Raw genomic sequence first — 12,111 nt, forward strand, 5'->3', positions numbered from 1 at the left:
CTGAAGAGCACATTCTGGAAGATGCTTGACTGGTTAGCTACAAACTGAGCCGCTGCTTCCAAGAACACCTTCCCTTCAGGGACCATGCATACCGTAGGTGCTTCTGAAGCTCTTCCCCTGCCAACCATTATACCCTACGCAGGCTGTTTTTATGAGATTGCAAAGAGGAAACATGATCGTTCCACCATGCAGAGCTGTTAGAGCTGCAATCCATGTGCAACCCTTGTAGGGAGAAGTATATGGGAACATAACGAACATAGTAATTGGAGATAATTCAAAGCATGCTTTAAGATCTATTGTTATTTTCCATAATAATAGGCTTGCTGAGAGTAGAAGGGGCTATCTCATTGCATGTAAAGCACAGCATATTTCTGTTAATTCTTGGATTGCCACCATTTGTCACAACTGTGTTTGGAAGAACCACTTTGAAACTAGCCCTCTCCAGATGTCCTTTTCTAAACATGTAAAGGAGTCAGTGGGAACGTTTGGAGTTAGTCCCACCTCTTTGATGATGGTGGTGATGATGATGATGATGACGCACATGCGAGCAAAGCTCCACAGTCAATGCAATATAGGCTTGATCAGAACAGGGCCACTTCATTATGTGTAGGGTTTTCTCCATTGAGACAGAAACCCTGACCAGTTACACATTCTCATGTTAGAAACCCTACATGTGTAGACAATATCCAGCTTCAGGCTAAGTCAACCGCACACCTTTCATTCTTATGTTTTTATAATTTTATTAATTGTTTTTTGAGTTATTGTAAGTATTCCTGGGTGATTCCAATGCATTAGGAAATAAAGAGGTATCCTAAGTAAGTAGCTAGAAAATTGAGAAGCTTGCTTCAAAACACATCCTCAGTTCTCTGATGGAGAAGCATCAGAAAAGCAAAATATTATTACCTTTTTTTCTGAATGTGAATCTTTCAGAGAACTGGAGGTAGGACCAGGGAGTCATCTTTTCCCATAGCTGCCAAGTTATCCCTTTTTTAAAGGGATTTTCCCTTATGCTGAATAGGCTTCCTCGCGAGAAAAGGGAAAACTTGGCAGCTATGTCTTTTCCTGAAACATGGATGATTTATCTAGCAAAAGTCCTGCCTTAGGAAGAAACTGATCTAGCCCAAGTGAATTAGTTCTGTGTCTATCCTGCCCTTCACCTAAGGAGTTTGAGGCAGCAAAGTCACCAATGAGCGCTTAATCGGTGAGTAGGGAATTAAACCTGGACCTTCCCAATCATTTATTTGACATCCTGATCACTACACTAGTTTAGATGTCCTCTGTTTCCTTCTCAGTCTGTGATTTGATTTTTTTTTATGGACTAAATCAAGGATTCATGATAAATAAGGATCTTCTACAGACTCTAACACAATGTTGGTCGTTACCCACATTCTGTGTAACAAATCGACCACCTTGTAGCTATAAATCCTCAGGCAAGCGTGACAATATAATCTTCATTAACAACAGAGAGATGGGCAATGAAATTGCCTCTTAGATGTACAAGCATGAAATTCCAGAGGAGAACAAGATAAAGAAACAAGTGTCAATGTAATTATGAAGACCACCTCCAACTAATGGCTGTGAAGGGCACATTAGCAGTACACAATGAGGAAGTAATACGGTGCCAAGGGGTTTTCTCTAGCTCTAGTCATTTGGTACATTAAATGTATGTCTCTATAGTGGCCAGAGTAACAGAAAGATGCCAAGAAGCAGAAAATCCCAAACACAATGAGAATTTGAACTGAATACACTATCAGGGCTGGCGTTTGTTTGGTTTGCTTGTTTACTCTTCACAGTGAAGCAGTATACCTGGTGAAAAGTTCTACAATTCATTAGAAGCAGCAGAAGAAAAACACCCTCTGATGTGAGTTTCATATTTTCCAAAGTCAAAGTATTCGAAGCAAGTTGTTTTTGTTTAAAACAGCATGACTGAATTTGTTTAAAACCAGCCAAATGGGAATGTTAAAGGCTGCCCACACAATATACCTTTAAAGTACATTCAAAACACATTCTTTCCCCCCAAAGAACCCTGATCACTACAGTTTACCTCTCATGGAGTTACAATTCCTAGCAGCCCTTTAAATAACTACAGTGACCAGAGTTTTTTGAGGAATGTGCTTAAATGTGCTTTAAAAGTATAGTATGTACCCATCCAGAGTATGGCCTGACTTTGCACATTGTTAAGACCCTCACTGCTGCTGATGTCATGAATAAGTGGTAATTCCTTCAAGCCGGGTGTAAATGATATATTTTCACTAATCCTAAAATATCGGACAAACTGAGACAAACGTTGCCTTCAGCACACCTTTCTCCAAAAGATGGTGCCAGCAAGGAGGGAGAGAGCATCTGAACATCTCTGCCAGGATTCCTGCAAAACAAAATTAAAAAATCCTTCCAGTAGCACCTTAGAGACCAACTAAGTTTGTCATAGGTATGAGTTTTCGTGTGCATGCACACTTCTTCAGATTGCTGCAGCTATTGATGGCAGGAAAAAGCCGCTGAACGAAGCAGGGCTACCAAGAGGCAATGCTCTGGCCCAGAAATGAAACACTGGATTCCCTCCTGGAGAATTGGCCAGAGGCCAGAGGTGTGCAGCTAGAGGCAAAAAATGAGCATAGTAAACACCTCTCACTGTTACAGTAGGCTATGCAAAAGTCAGAGGTGTGTGTGTATGTATGTGTGTACACACACACACACACACACACACACACACACACCTCCATCCATTGTTCAGGCAAGGATTGCCACTCTGTCCAAGGACATTCCAGTCAGGCAAAAGCACTCAAGGAGGCTGCAGAGCAGGAGTGCAGCCTGGGGAGAGAGTGTGGCTTTGAGAGAGTCCTGAGGGCCAGACATCAGATCTAAGGTTCCACAGCCCCCTGTTCACAGCAGCTTATTTTACAGCTTCCTATTCACCTTGGCTCAAGCCTCTTTTGACTTTGGCAGAGCAAGCCCAGGCTCTTAATGCAGGGCCTGCATCTCCATCGGCTGAGTGACTCAGTCTCATTCCTAGAGCTTCACTCAGCACTCCTCAGCCTCCTTGAAGGAAACACCCAAGTCTTCCCTTTGTCTGATGAGACCGAGATGCTGCATTTGGCCAATTGCTAGCGGAGATTGACAAGAGAATGTCAGCAAGCCCAACTTCTCATTCAGCCACAGGAGAGAGGCCCCCAGGCTATCATCCCAGACAAGCAGAGTCATGCCCGGCTCCTACCACAAAGTGGGAACGCTCTGCTCACTGGCATATATATATACCATGCTTCAGAGGAATATCCCTGCCTACCATTCAGGGGAGAAGACAAACCCTTTCCATTGGCAACCTAGATCATTCAGAGGGGGGAAGCTCTGCAAGGGGGAAGCAGTTGAAAATAGCAGCTCTCCCGGTCAGAACGTCACTATTCAAACTCTCCCATGTTAACTGCATGAAGGGACAGAGGAGAAAGCAGAGCGAACCCCCCAAACTGCTATGAATCTGAACTCTGAGACAACTGATTTCAACTTGGGGAATGGAATAACAGAGGCTGCACACCTCAGAAGTTAAAATTTCATCCTCGATAGCAAAGCTATGGAACAATTTGTGAAGAAGAAGTGGTTGTTGAGAGGTGATCTAGTGGGCATTGGAAAGGACAAACATGAGGTATGTTTCATTCAGATCAGACCTATAAACCCCTGGGGAACATGGAAACAAACAGAAAACAAGGCCTACAGTATTTTAAAAACAAACTGTATTTTTAAAACCAGAATGAATGTGAAAACAGCTTTGTACAAACTGTGAATTCTTGCACTGATTCAAGGGAGGAAAGTTGGTAGATAGCCATTGACTGAACAAGATGCAGATGACTAGCTTGTTTAGGAAGCGTCTGCAAAGCAAGAACATTGTAGCATGGGATTAAATTAAATGCTCAGGTGCCTGACAGATGGGTCCTACGCTAGTGGCAGGGATCATACACACAGGTAGGGATATAAGAAGCCGCTGTTTTCTGTTCTGTCTCAATTCATCACATGAAGCACTGTTTCTATTCCACTGCAGTTCATCTTCCATCACAAATGACATTATTCATTTCCCTGTCCACAGCGGTGAAATTTCATAACCTATGTAAATTACATAACTTATTTAATTTACATTCTTCCACCCCATTCATTTCAATGCAAAGAAAACACAATGCAAATAGAGGGGCATAATAAACCGTATACCGGTATATAATTTGCAGACTGAAAGCAATAGCAGCAGCTAGTCATGATCATATTTCCTGGATTGATTTCCATTCCACACATGGGACAAAGAAGTGAACACCAGCAATTTCCACTATTGTTTTCATCAGCATTCTCTGACATCCCTAATCACAGATGCATGCAAGTGTCGGAGATGCAACTAAAACAAAATAAAAAAATCCTTCCATTAGCACCTTAGAGACCAACTAAGTTTGTCATAGGTATGAGCTTTCGTGTGCATGCACATTTCTTCAGATACACTGAAACAGAAGTCACCAGACCCTTATGTATAGTCAGAGGGTGGGGAGGGGTATTACTCAGCCAATATCAGCCAATATCAGCCAATCACCCATTCCCACCACCCTTCTGAGTAACTGGCAGGTGCAAGGAAATTCAAAATGAGCCAGAAGGCAGGTTAGGGAATAGCAGAGGTAAGGAGCCTCTCCATATGCTGTTGGAATACAATCCCCATCACCCCTAATCACTGGCCATGTCAGCTGGAGCTGGTGGGAGCTGGAGTTCAACCTCAACAGGTGGACCACAAATTTCCCATCCCTGACTGAACTCAGTTGGATTGTGACATAAACATGCACATAACTGGGCTATTAGGCAGATAAATATTTAGTAGAATGAAACTGAATTCAGTGAGTGAATCACAGAAGGTTGGCCTCTAAAGAAAAGGTCTGTAAATCTGAGATTGCCAAATCAGACTCTAGGTCCAGGAACTGACAGTTCTGTTAGTCTCTGTGAAGATATATAGTGAAGTAAAACAAAGGGCATGCCCATAAAATATTCATTCTTAAACTGACAGGGCTGTATGGAGGGAGGAAATCATTCTGACTGCCATTCACCAGAGTCTTGAGTATTAAAGTTATATGTTTAATCTACATAAAATGTTGTGTTTGAATGCATTGTATTTAAAATGTTGTAATGGAAGTTTACCTTAGGCCAGGCATGGCCAAACTTGGCCCTCCAGATGTTTTGGGACTTTAATTCCCATCATCCCTGACCACTGGAGGGCCAAGTTTGGCCATGCCTGCCTTTGGCAAAAAGGTTCCACTCTGGCAAACGCGTCAGAGAAAGCATTTTCCCATTAGAGTGAGATAAGCTACCTGGTCACTCATCTCCAGAAACAGGAGCTGCAGTGCGCTCACAGCAGGAAGCTGAAGCTTGAGAAACTGTGCATGTGGTTGCTTGGAGATGGCAGGTAGAAGCAGCGGGTTGCAGAGATGTTCTGCAATGATGAACAGGCTTAGGATTTCCCTCTGGGACCATAAAGAGGGAAATTTACTGAACCTCATAAAGGACAACCTCATTGCTTGCTTGCAGTGGATTGCTTTGTTATTTTGTAACATTTATCTTATTGTAAATAGTATTTAAGACTGTTTTGCAGTAAAGCTTGGAAGCACATTCTTGCAGTGGAGAGAATTCCAGATCAGGGATACCACTGAACTCTAACATTGAGCAGCTACCGTGAGTGCTCATCATTCCAGACACCCAGCAGAATTTCATTCTACTCACCTGCCAGATCCCAGTGGCTGGAGAAAGAAAAGAACCGAGCTGGTTCTGCTCATTGTACCTGAACAGGGGTGAGGAACTTCAATCCTGGGGCCCAGATGTGACCCTCCACACCTTTCTATATGGCTCTTGAGACTCAAACTCCACCTAAGACACATCACCTCTATCCAGGCAATATCCCTCACCAGCCCTACTTTTTGCCTGACTAAAATGTCCCCTTGAACTCTGATGATGCCTCTTGGTTGCCTTGAGCCAGGGTAGAGAGGGGTGTGTGAAGAAACTGCCCTACTTTACAAAGGTAAAATTTGCATTAGTTACTTTGCTCATTTTTGCCACACATGGGCCCTGGAATGCTGCCCCAATGAGCATGTGGCCCTCAGTTTGAAAAAGGGTCCTCACCCCAGTGCTGGAGCTACAACTTGTCTTTTCTCTTAGACACCCTAAGAGAACTTTCCATCTTAACTGGCAGACACCTCAACTTTCTCAAAGGTTCTCAAACAGCAACAAATGCAGCTTGCAGTAGAATTGCAGAGGAAAAAAAGAAACACACGAAGAAGAAACATCAGAGCAGAAAAGCAAAGGGTGGGCAGTATTAATTTGCAACAGAAGGAATTTTTGCATTATATGAATTGTTGTGAGCTGTTCATGGAAGCCACCTGGAGGCTTTGTTAGAAAAGCAGGGCGATATTTGGTTTTACTTAATCATCTTGAAGCAAGAATGGGAAATACAGCTCATGGCCCATCTCCTGGGACAGCTGCATCTCCACCACCATGTGTCATGCCCACCATGCAGTCTATTATTCTGTGAAAAGGGATGGAGTAGCGCTGCAATCTGTCCTGGGATTGTACAATGGTATTTAGCTGTTGTAGCTGAGACTGGCCCTCAATTCTACCAGCACCAACTCCTGGAGTGCTTTTGCAGGGGAAAAGATCAAATTTAAGGGGAAATGGCTTTGTGGTCTCAGATAAAGTCTGTATGAATGCATGGCCATTTCATAATTACAGCATGTTGTGGGAAACCCATTTAATGTACAGCTGCGCTATAAGGTGCACAGGGTGATAAAGGAAATGAGGACCCTGTTTCCTCTGTTTGGGCTGATGGATTGGACTCCCTGCCTGCAGGGCTGACTCAGCCAAAGTAAAGGCAGGGGAGGATAAGGGTATGGCAGCGCACTGTTCCATTGGGAGCAAAATTCATCTTGCAGTTTCCTTGACAGATGAACTCTGTCCACGATACCAGGACTCAAAGACCGGCGCTCCCTGTTCCAATGGGATTCAACAGAAGACCACTGCACCAGGGAGGGACTGTCATTGACAGCCATTAAACAATAGAGAGCATTGGTTATTTATTTTCTAAATAAATCAGCACACCCTGGAAAGAGGCAATTTAGAGCAAGCCCTTCCCGAATCCTGGCTGCCCCTTCAGCTGCCATCAGGCTCCAGAGAAACAGCAGCAAACTCTCACGCAAACAGCCTATTAAAAGGGCCTGCCAGAGGCACCTTGACCTGCAGACTCGCTCTGGTCCTCAGCTCCCCAGCAGCCCTCCCCTCACTTGATGTATTTCCCTTGCCATTTTTAGAGCTGCATTATGTTCGCTGCAGGAAACAGCCTCTTCCTTCTTATAAACACAGGCCTGGGTAACTGACCAGCAGCCCTGCCACTCCGCAGCCACTCTCCGCCCATCCATCACATCTTGCTGTCACCCTGGCAACATTTCTCTCGGATCGGTCCAGCTCCAGAGATGGGGGGGGAGGGGGGAAGCAGCCCGATTCCAGCCTGCTGACTAATTCCTTGGAAACTCCTAGATAATACAATGAGAAATTCTTTCCAATGGCTTCTAGAATGTCCCTGGAAGGTCACCCAAAGGTTGGTGCAAGGACACGGTGGCTGATTTCCATTCTGTCAGCAGGATTTGGGCAAAGTGCATTCGTGGGTGAAACCATGTTTGTTTCCTTTGGTACAGGGGTGCAATGCTATGTTCCCAATTAGCTAATTTTTGAGGACCCCCTGTTTTTCAAAAGCCAAGCCACAGACCTCCTGGACTTTTGAAAATGTTGATAACTTTATGGGAGTTACCTCTGCAAAGCAATGTTTTGAACAAAATGTGGGGTGGCCCCTAATAAGCAACGGATTTTAGGTATACAGTACTAATACGCCGGCTCCCTCGGCCAATAATGCGAGATGAGCGCGCAACCCCAGAGTCGGTCACGACTGGACCTAATGGTCAGGGGTCCCTTTACCTTTTTACTAAAAAAACAGACTAGGGCTGAGCAATACCAGGTTTTCAACACTGTGGTGTATCAGCAGCTAAACATGGTATTCTGGTATATCACGATGCCTGGTGCCTGAAATTGGAGATCAGGTGTGGGGATGAGGGAAGGAGCAGCCGCAGAGATCGGGTGGGTGCAGGGAGAAGAGGAAGTGGAATGACCTCCATCGCATGGATTGAGTGGGAGGGGAGGGGAGGGGAGGGGCAGCCAGTGAAGGTGTAGATCCACAGTGGCTGCTGCTGCTTTCCTGTGGACTGAGAAAAGCTGCTCCACCTCCATGCCAGGGGAAGGTAGTGCCATGGTGCCTTAAAGTGAGGGTGATCAGCTGCCCTGTTCTCCATCATCATGAGGGGAAGGCAGCGCCTCGCAATCGGCTGCCCCGTTTTCCCTCAGTGTGGGGGGAGGCAGCTCAGATCAGCAGCGTTATCAGTTGAGATAATACCGCGATATCAGCGGTGCCTTGAAATTGGCTGCCCTGCTCTCTCTCGAACGAGGAGCAAATATATTGCTGCATATTGCCTGGTCAAAATCGTTATCATTGTGTGATTTCAAAACCGATTTTGGCCAATATATTGAAAAATTGCACAGCGCTAAAACAGACCATACAATTTGTGATATTACCATGCAGAAATGACAAAAACTAGTTGGGGGGAGGCAAGGGATGGGGCCTCAGACTCCCTGGGTGCATTCTGCAGACCCCCAGAGGTCTCCGGACCCCTAATTGGGAACCACTGGTGTACACAACCAAATAGCCAGTGACTTTCACACAAGGATTTGTCCTTGTAGTGCAGGTTTCTGACTTGTGAAAAATACAAGATTTTAAATTGCCATGGCATAAACTGGGGGCGGGGGGCGGGGAGACTACTGACTAGTTACAGAAGCACCTTGAGCTCATGGAGAGGTGAGACGTACCAATGTTAGGAATTTGAGCTCAAGGAGAAACAAAGTGGGGATGCAGAGGAAAAATTGAGAGAAATAAAGCAGAATGGGATGAGAAGTTAATGGCATAAATAAGAGCAAAGCCACTTTAAAAAGAGAAAGCCCATAACTCTGTACCATGTTTTGTTCCAAGAAGTTGGTTGTGAGCAAAGATGCTTTTTGCTGATATTCTAGGGCAGTGATAGACAATGTGGGGTCCCACAGATGTTCCTAGATTACAACTCTTGTCAGCCCCATCCAGCATGGCCAATGGGCAGGGTAACGGGAGTTCTAGTTCACAGAAGCAGGAGGGTACCATGTTGACTACATCTGTCCAAGGGCCACTGGTCAAAGTGTCTACTACAGGCATCCCCAAACTTCGGCCCTCCAGATGTTTTGGACTACAATTCCCATCATCCCTGACCACTGGTCCTCTTAGCTAGGGATCATGGGAGTTGTAGGCCAAAACATCTGGAGGGCCGCAGTTTGGGGATGCCTGGTCTACTATATGGGAGTTTGCTCTTGTAACCAACACATTTAAAGTGACATGGAAAGCTACTGATGTCTTCTACACACCACTGAAAACTACTTTGTACGGCAGGAAAGCATAAATATTATATGCAGTTATTCAGAAGATGATGAAAACAGAGAACAGTGAGCTGCAAGTTTCTCAGAAACACGTATTTCCTCTTACCTTTGTCCTTTATATTGTCTGCAGGGATCCTTCACATCCACAATGTATCCGAAAACGATTCCCAGGAAGTGGCACGTAATGTTGGTCTGTTTATACTGCAAATTAAATTTAGCTACCTTCTCGTTCTGCATGACAAACAATTCATCGGGCTTTCGAGCTTCACAGCCTGAGAGCCAAACCATGACTAGGATCTCCCACTCTTAAAAAAAAGATATTAATAGTAGCTTCTCTCTGCACTGTTTTCTCAGTGTTCAAAACACAGCCGTTACTCCAAATCATGCTCGTACATGACTTGAGCGGGTGGATGTACAAGGGTTGCCTCCTTGTTTCTGGTAGGGCTCCTGTGCATTTTACAGCTGCATGGCATTCTACAGGTGAAACCTTCCCCATCATGCTCCCTAGTGAGGATGGCTGGACATGTTGACCTTTCTCGTGCTGGCTGGGGCTGATGGGAGTTGTAGTCCAATGCCATCTGGAGGGCACCAGGTTGGTGAAGGCTGCTGTAGAGCCCTTCAGTTGTATAAACTTAAATTTCCAGTATGCAACGGAATCCCTTTCAGAAAATAGTGATGATCGAGGGGTGGCCTCCTTGTTGTTTTTGCTGCAAGATACTAGCCCAGATATCCCCCTGGAAATAAATAAATATGTCACTGAGCTACAGCCGTTTCCCAATCATAGGGACCACCTTCTTTCACTATTCTGAATGTGGCAACACTCTTGGTAGTCACCTGAGGTCCTTCTCTGGATCTCCTGCACCTTGACAATTTAGGCAAGTGGGTACACAGGACAGGGACTTTTCCAGCCATTGCCTCTGGCCTTTTAACTTACTCAGGTCTGGCCTTCCAGCATTATGTCAAAACATTTTTGTTGTTGTTTAAGAGATTTATTTTTTTGTCTGCTGCATTATTTATTGCTTAGCATTCTTTTTTTCCTCTTTCCTGCTGTTGATTTTGTTTTTATGTTGATTTTTGTGTTCCATTGTCTCATTGTTTTTACATCTGGTTTTGTGTATGTGATTGTGTGAGGCTGTTTAGATAAATCAATAATGGGCCAAAACAGCCACTTACAAGCCTGTTTTGCCTGTAGACTTTTCATATGCCCCTCTTAAGCGTCTGGAGTCAATCATAGACTGTGTAGCATCTCTTCATCATCTCTGTGTTGCTGCTGCTTCAACGGCCCTTCCCTTCACACTTACCTGTGCTATTTTCAGCTGGGATTCAACCACATACCATCAAATCCAGGTTGCACAATTAAAGCCGATTGGGGGTCTTGCACAACAAACATGCTTCACCAAAAGATAGGATGTCTTGTAATAAGGAAAGTGATGGGAAAATGCACTGGGAAACGCTTTGAAGCAACATCATTTTAACTCCTTGCAAACAAATCAGAGTGAATCCTCTTTAAATAGCCAACATCATCTACCCTTCCTGCAAACAAATCAAGATGGATGCTCAATAGACAGGACGTCTGGAAGCGCCAGCTAGAGAAATCAGGACTATAGTTGCCTCGTGAGAAAGAATGATGGACAGAAGGACCATGGAGGCAGAAAAAAAACTCTCCAGCTGACTCCAACTTCTTCAAGAGAAGAGAAAGGCGGAGTCTCTGAAGCAGAACCTGGCAGAAAGTGAGAACCCACCAACTACTGTACACGCAGCAAACTAAGCTGTGCATGTTATTGAACAATAAAACACTCACCAGGTCATTTACATTTTTATTGGTTGAAATTCCCGTCCTTTCCCTACCACTCTGACACATGCAAACCATGTTCTTCCAGTGGTTTCAGCAAACTGGTGCCAAAATCAGCCTCGTTCAGTTTACCCCTTCCATGCAAATTGCAGGGTTCCCCTTACTCCCCATAGGGCTGCTGCTGTGTACCTATTAGCCCACCCACCACCACCACCACTGGGTTCCTGTACAACTGAATGAACAGCATAAATTCTGTGAATGCTGCTTTGCCAGGCAAGAGAGATGCAGCAATGGGAAAAGCTGACTCAGCTTGCCTGCTATGCAGCCGTTGAAAGCACAGAGCCCTTACATTGGCTGCTGTCACTCAACTCACATCAACCATTTCTCATAGGCCTCCTAACTTCAACCACTCGATCGAGGCTGGTGAATGTTGAGTGAGCAACAGGCAGCTGGGTCCTCGTGTATTGTAGTGTGCTTTATGGGAACTGAGCCTCAGACACTGGAGAGCTGTGATCTAACAAGCTGCTCAGATGTGATTTACGAGCAGCCCTATTTCAGAAGAGGAATAGTCTTAACGGGCTTTTAACAGTCTGTAACTGGGAGGCTGCATGGAGCTTGCATATACAACTGGCATGAAATATTCCATATAAAATCAGCCAGCAGCGGCTCCCTGGTGAAGGCATTTCCTACCCTGCTTTGGCTCAATGACAACGTGACCTTTTCGCACTCCTATAATTGGATTTTGAGGACAGCTTTTACACATCAGCTCTGCCCACCGTCACTAATGTTATTGCAACCACCCTTAAAAGCTCCCT

Source organism: Zootoca vivipara, chromosome 5 (assembly GCF_965207765.1).
Source record: "Zootoca vivipara chromosome 5, rZooViv2.hap1.1, whole genome shotgun sequence".
Lineage (NCBI taxonomy): Eukaryota > Metazoa > Chordata > Lepidosauria > Squamata > Lacertidae > Zootoca > Zootoca vivipara.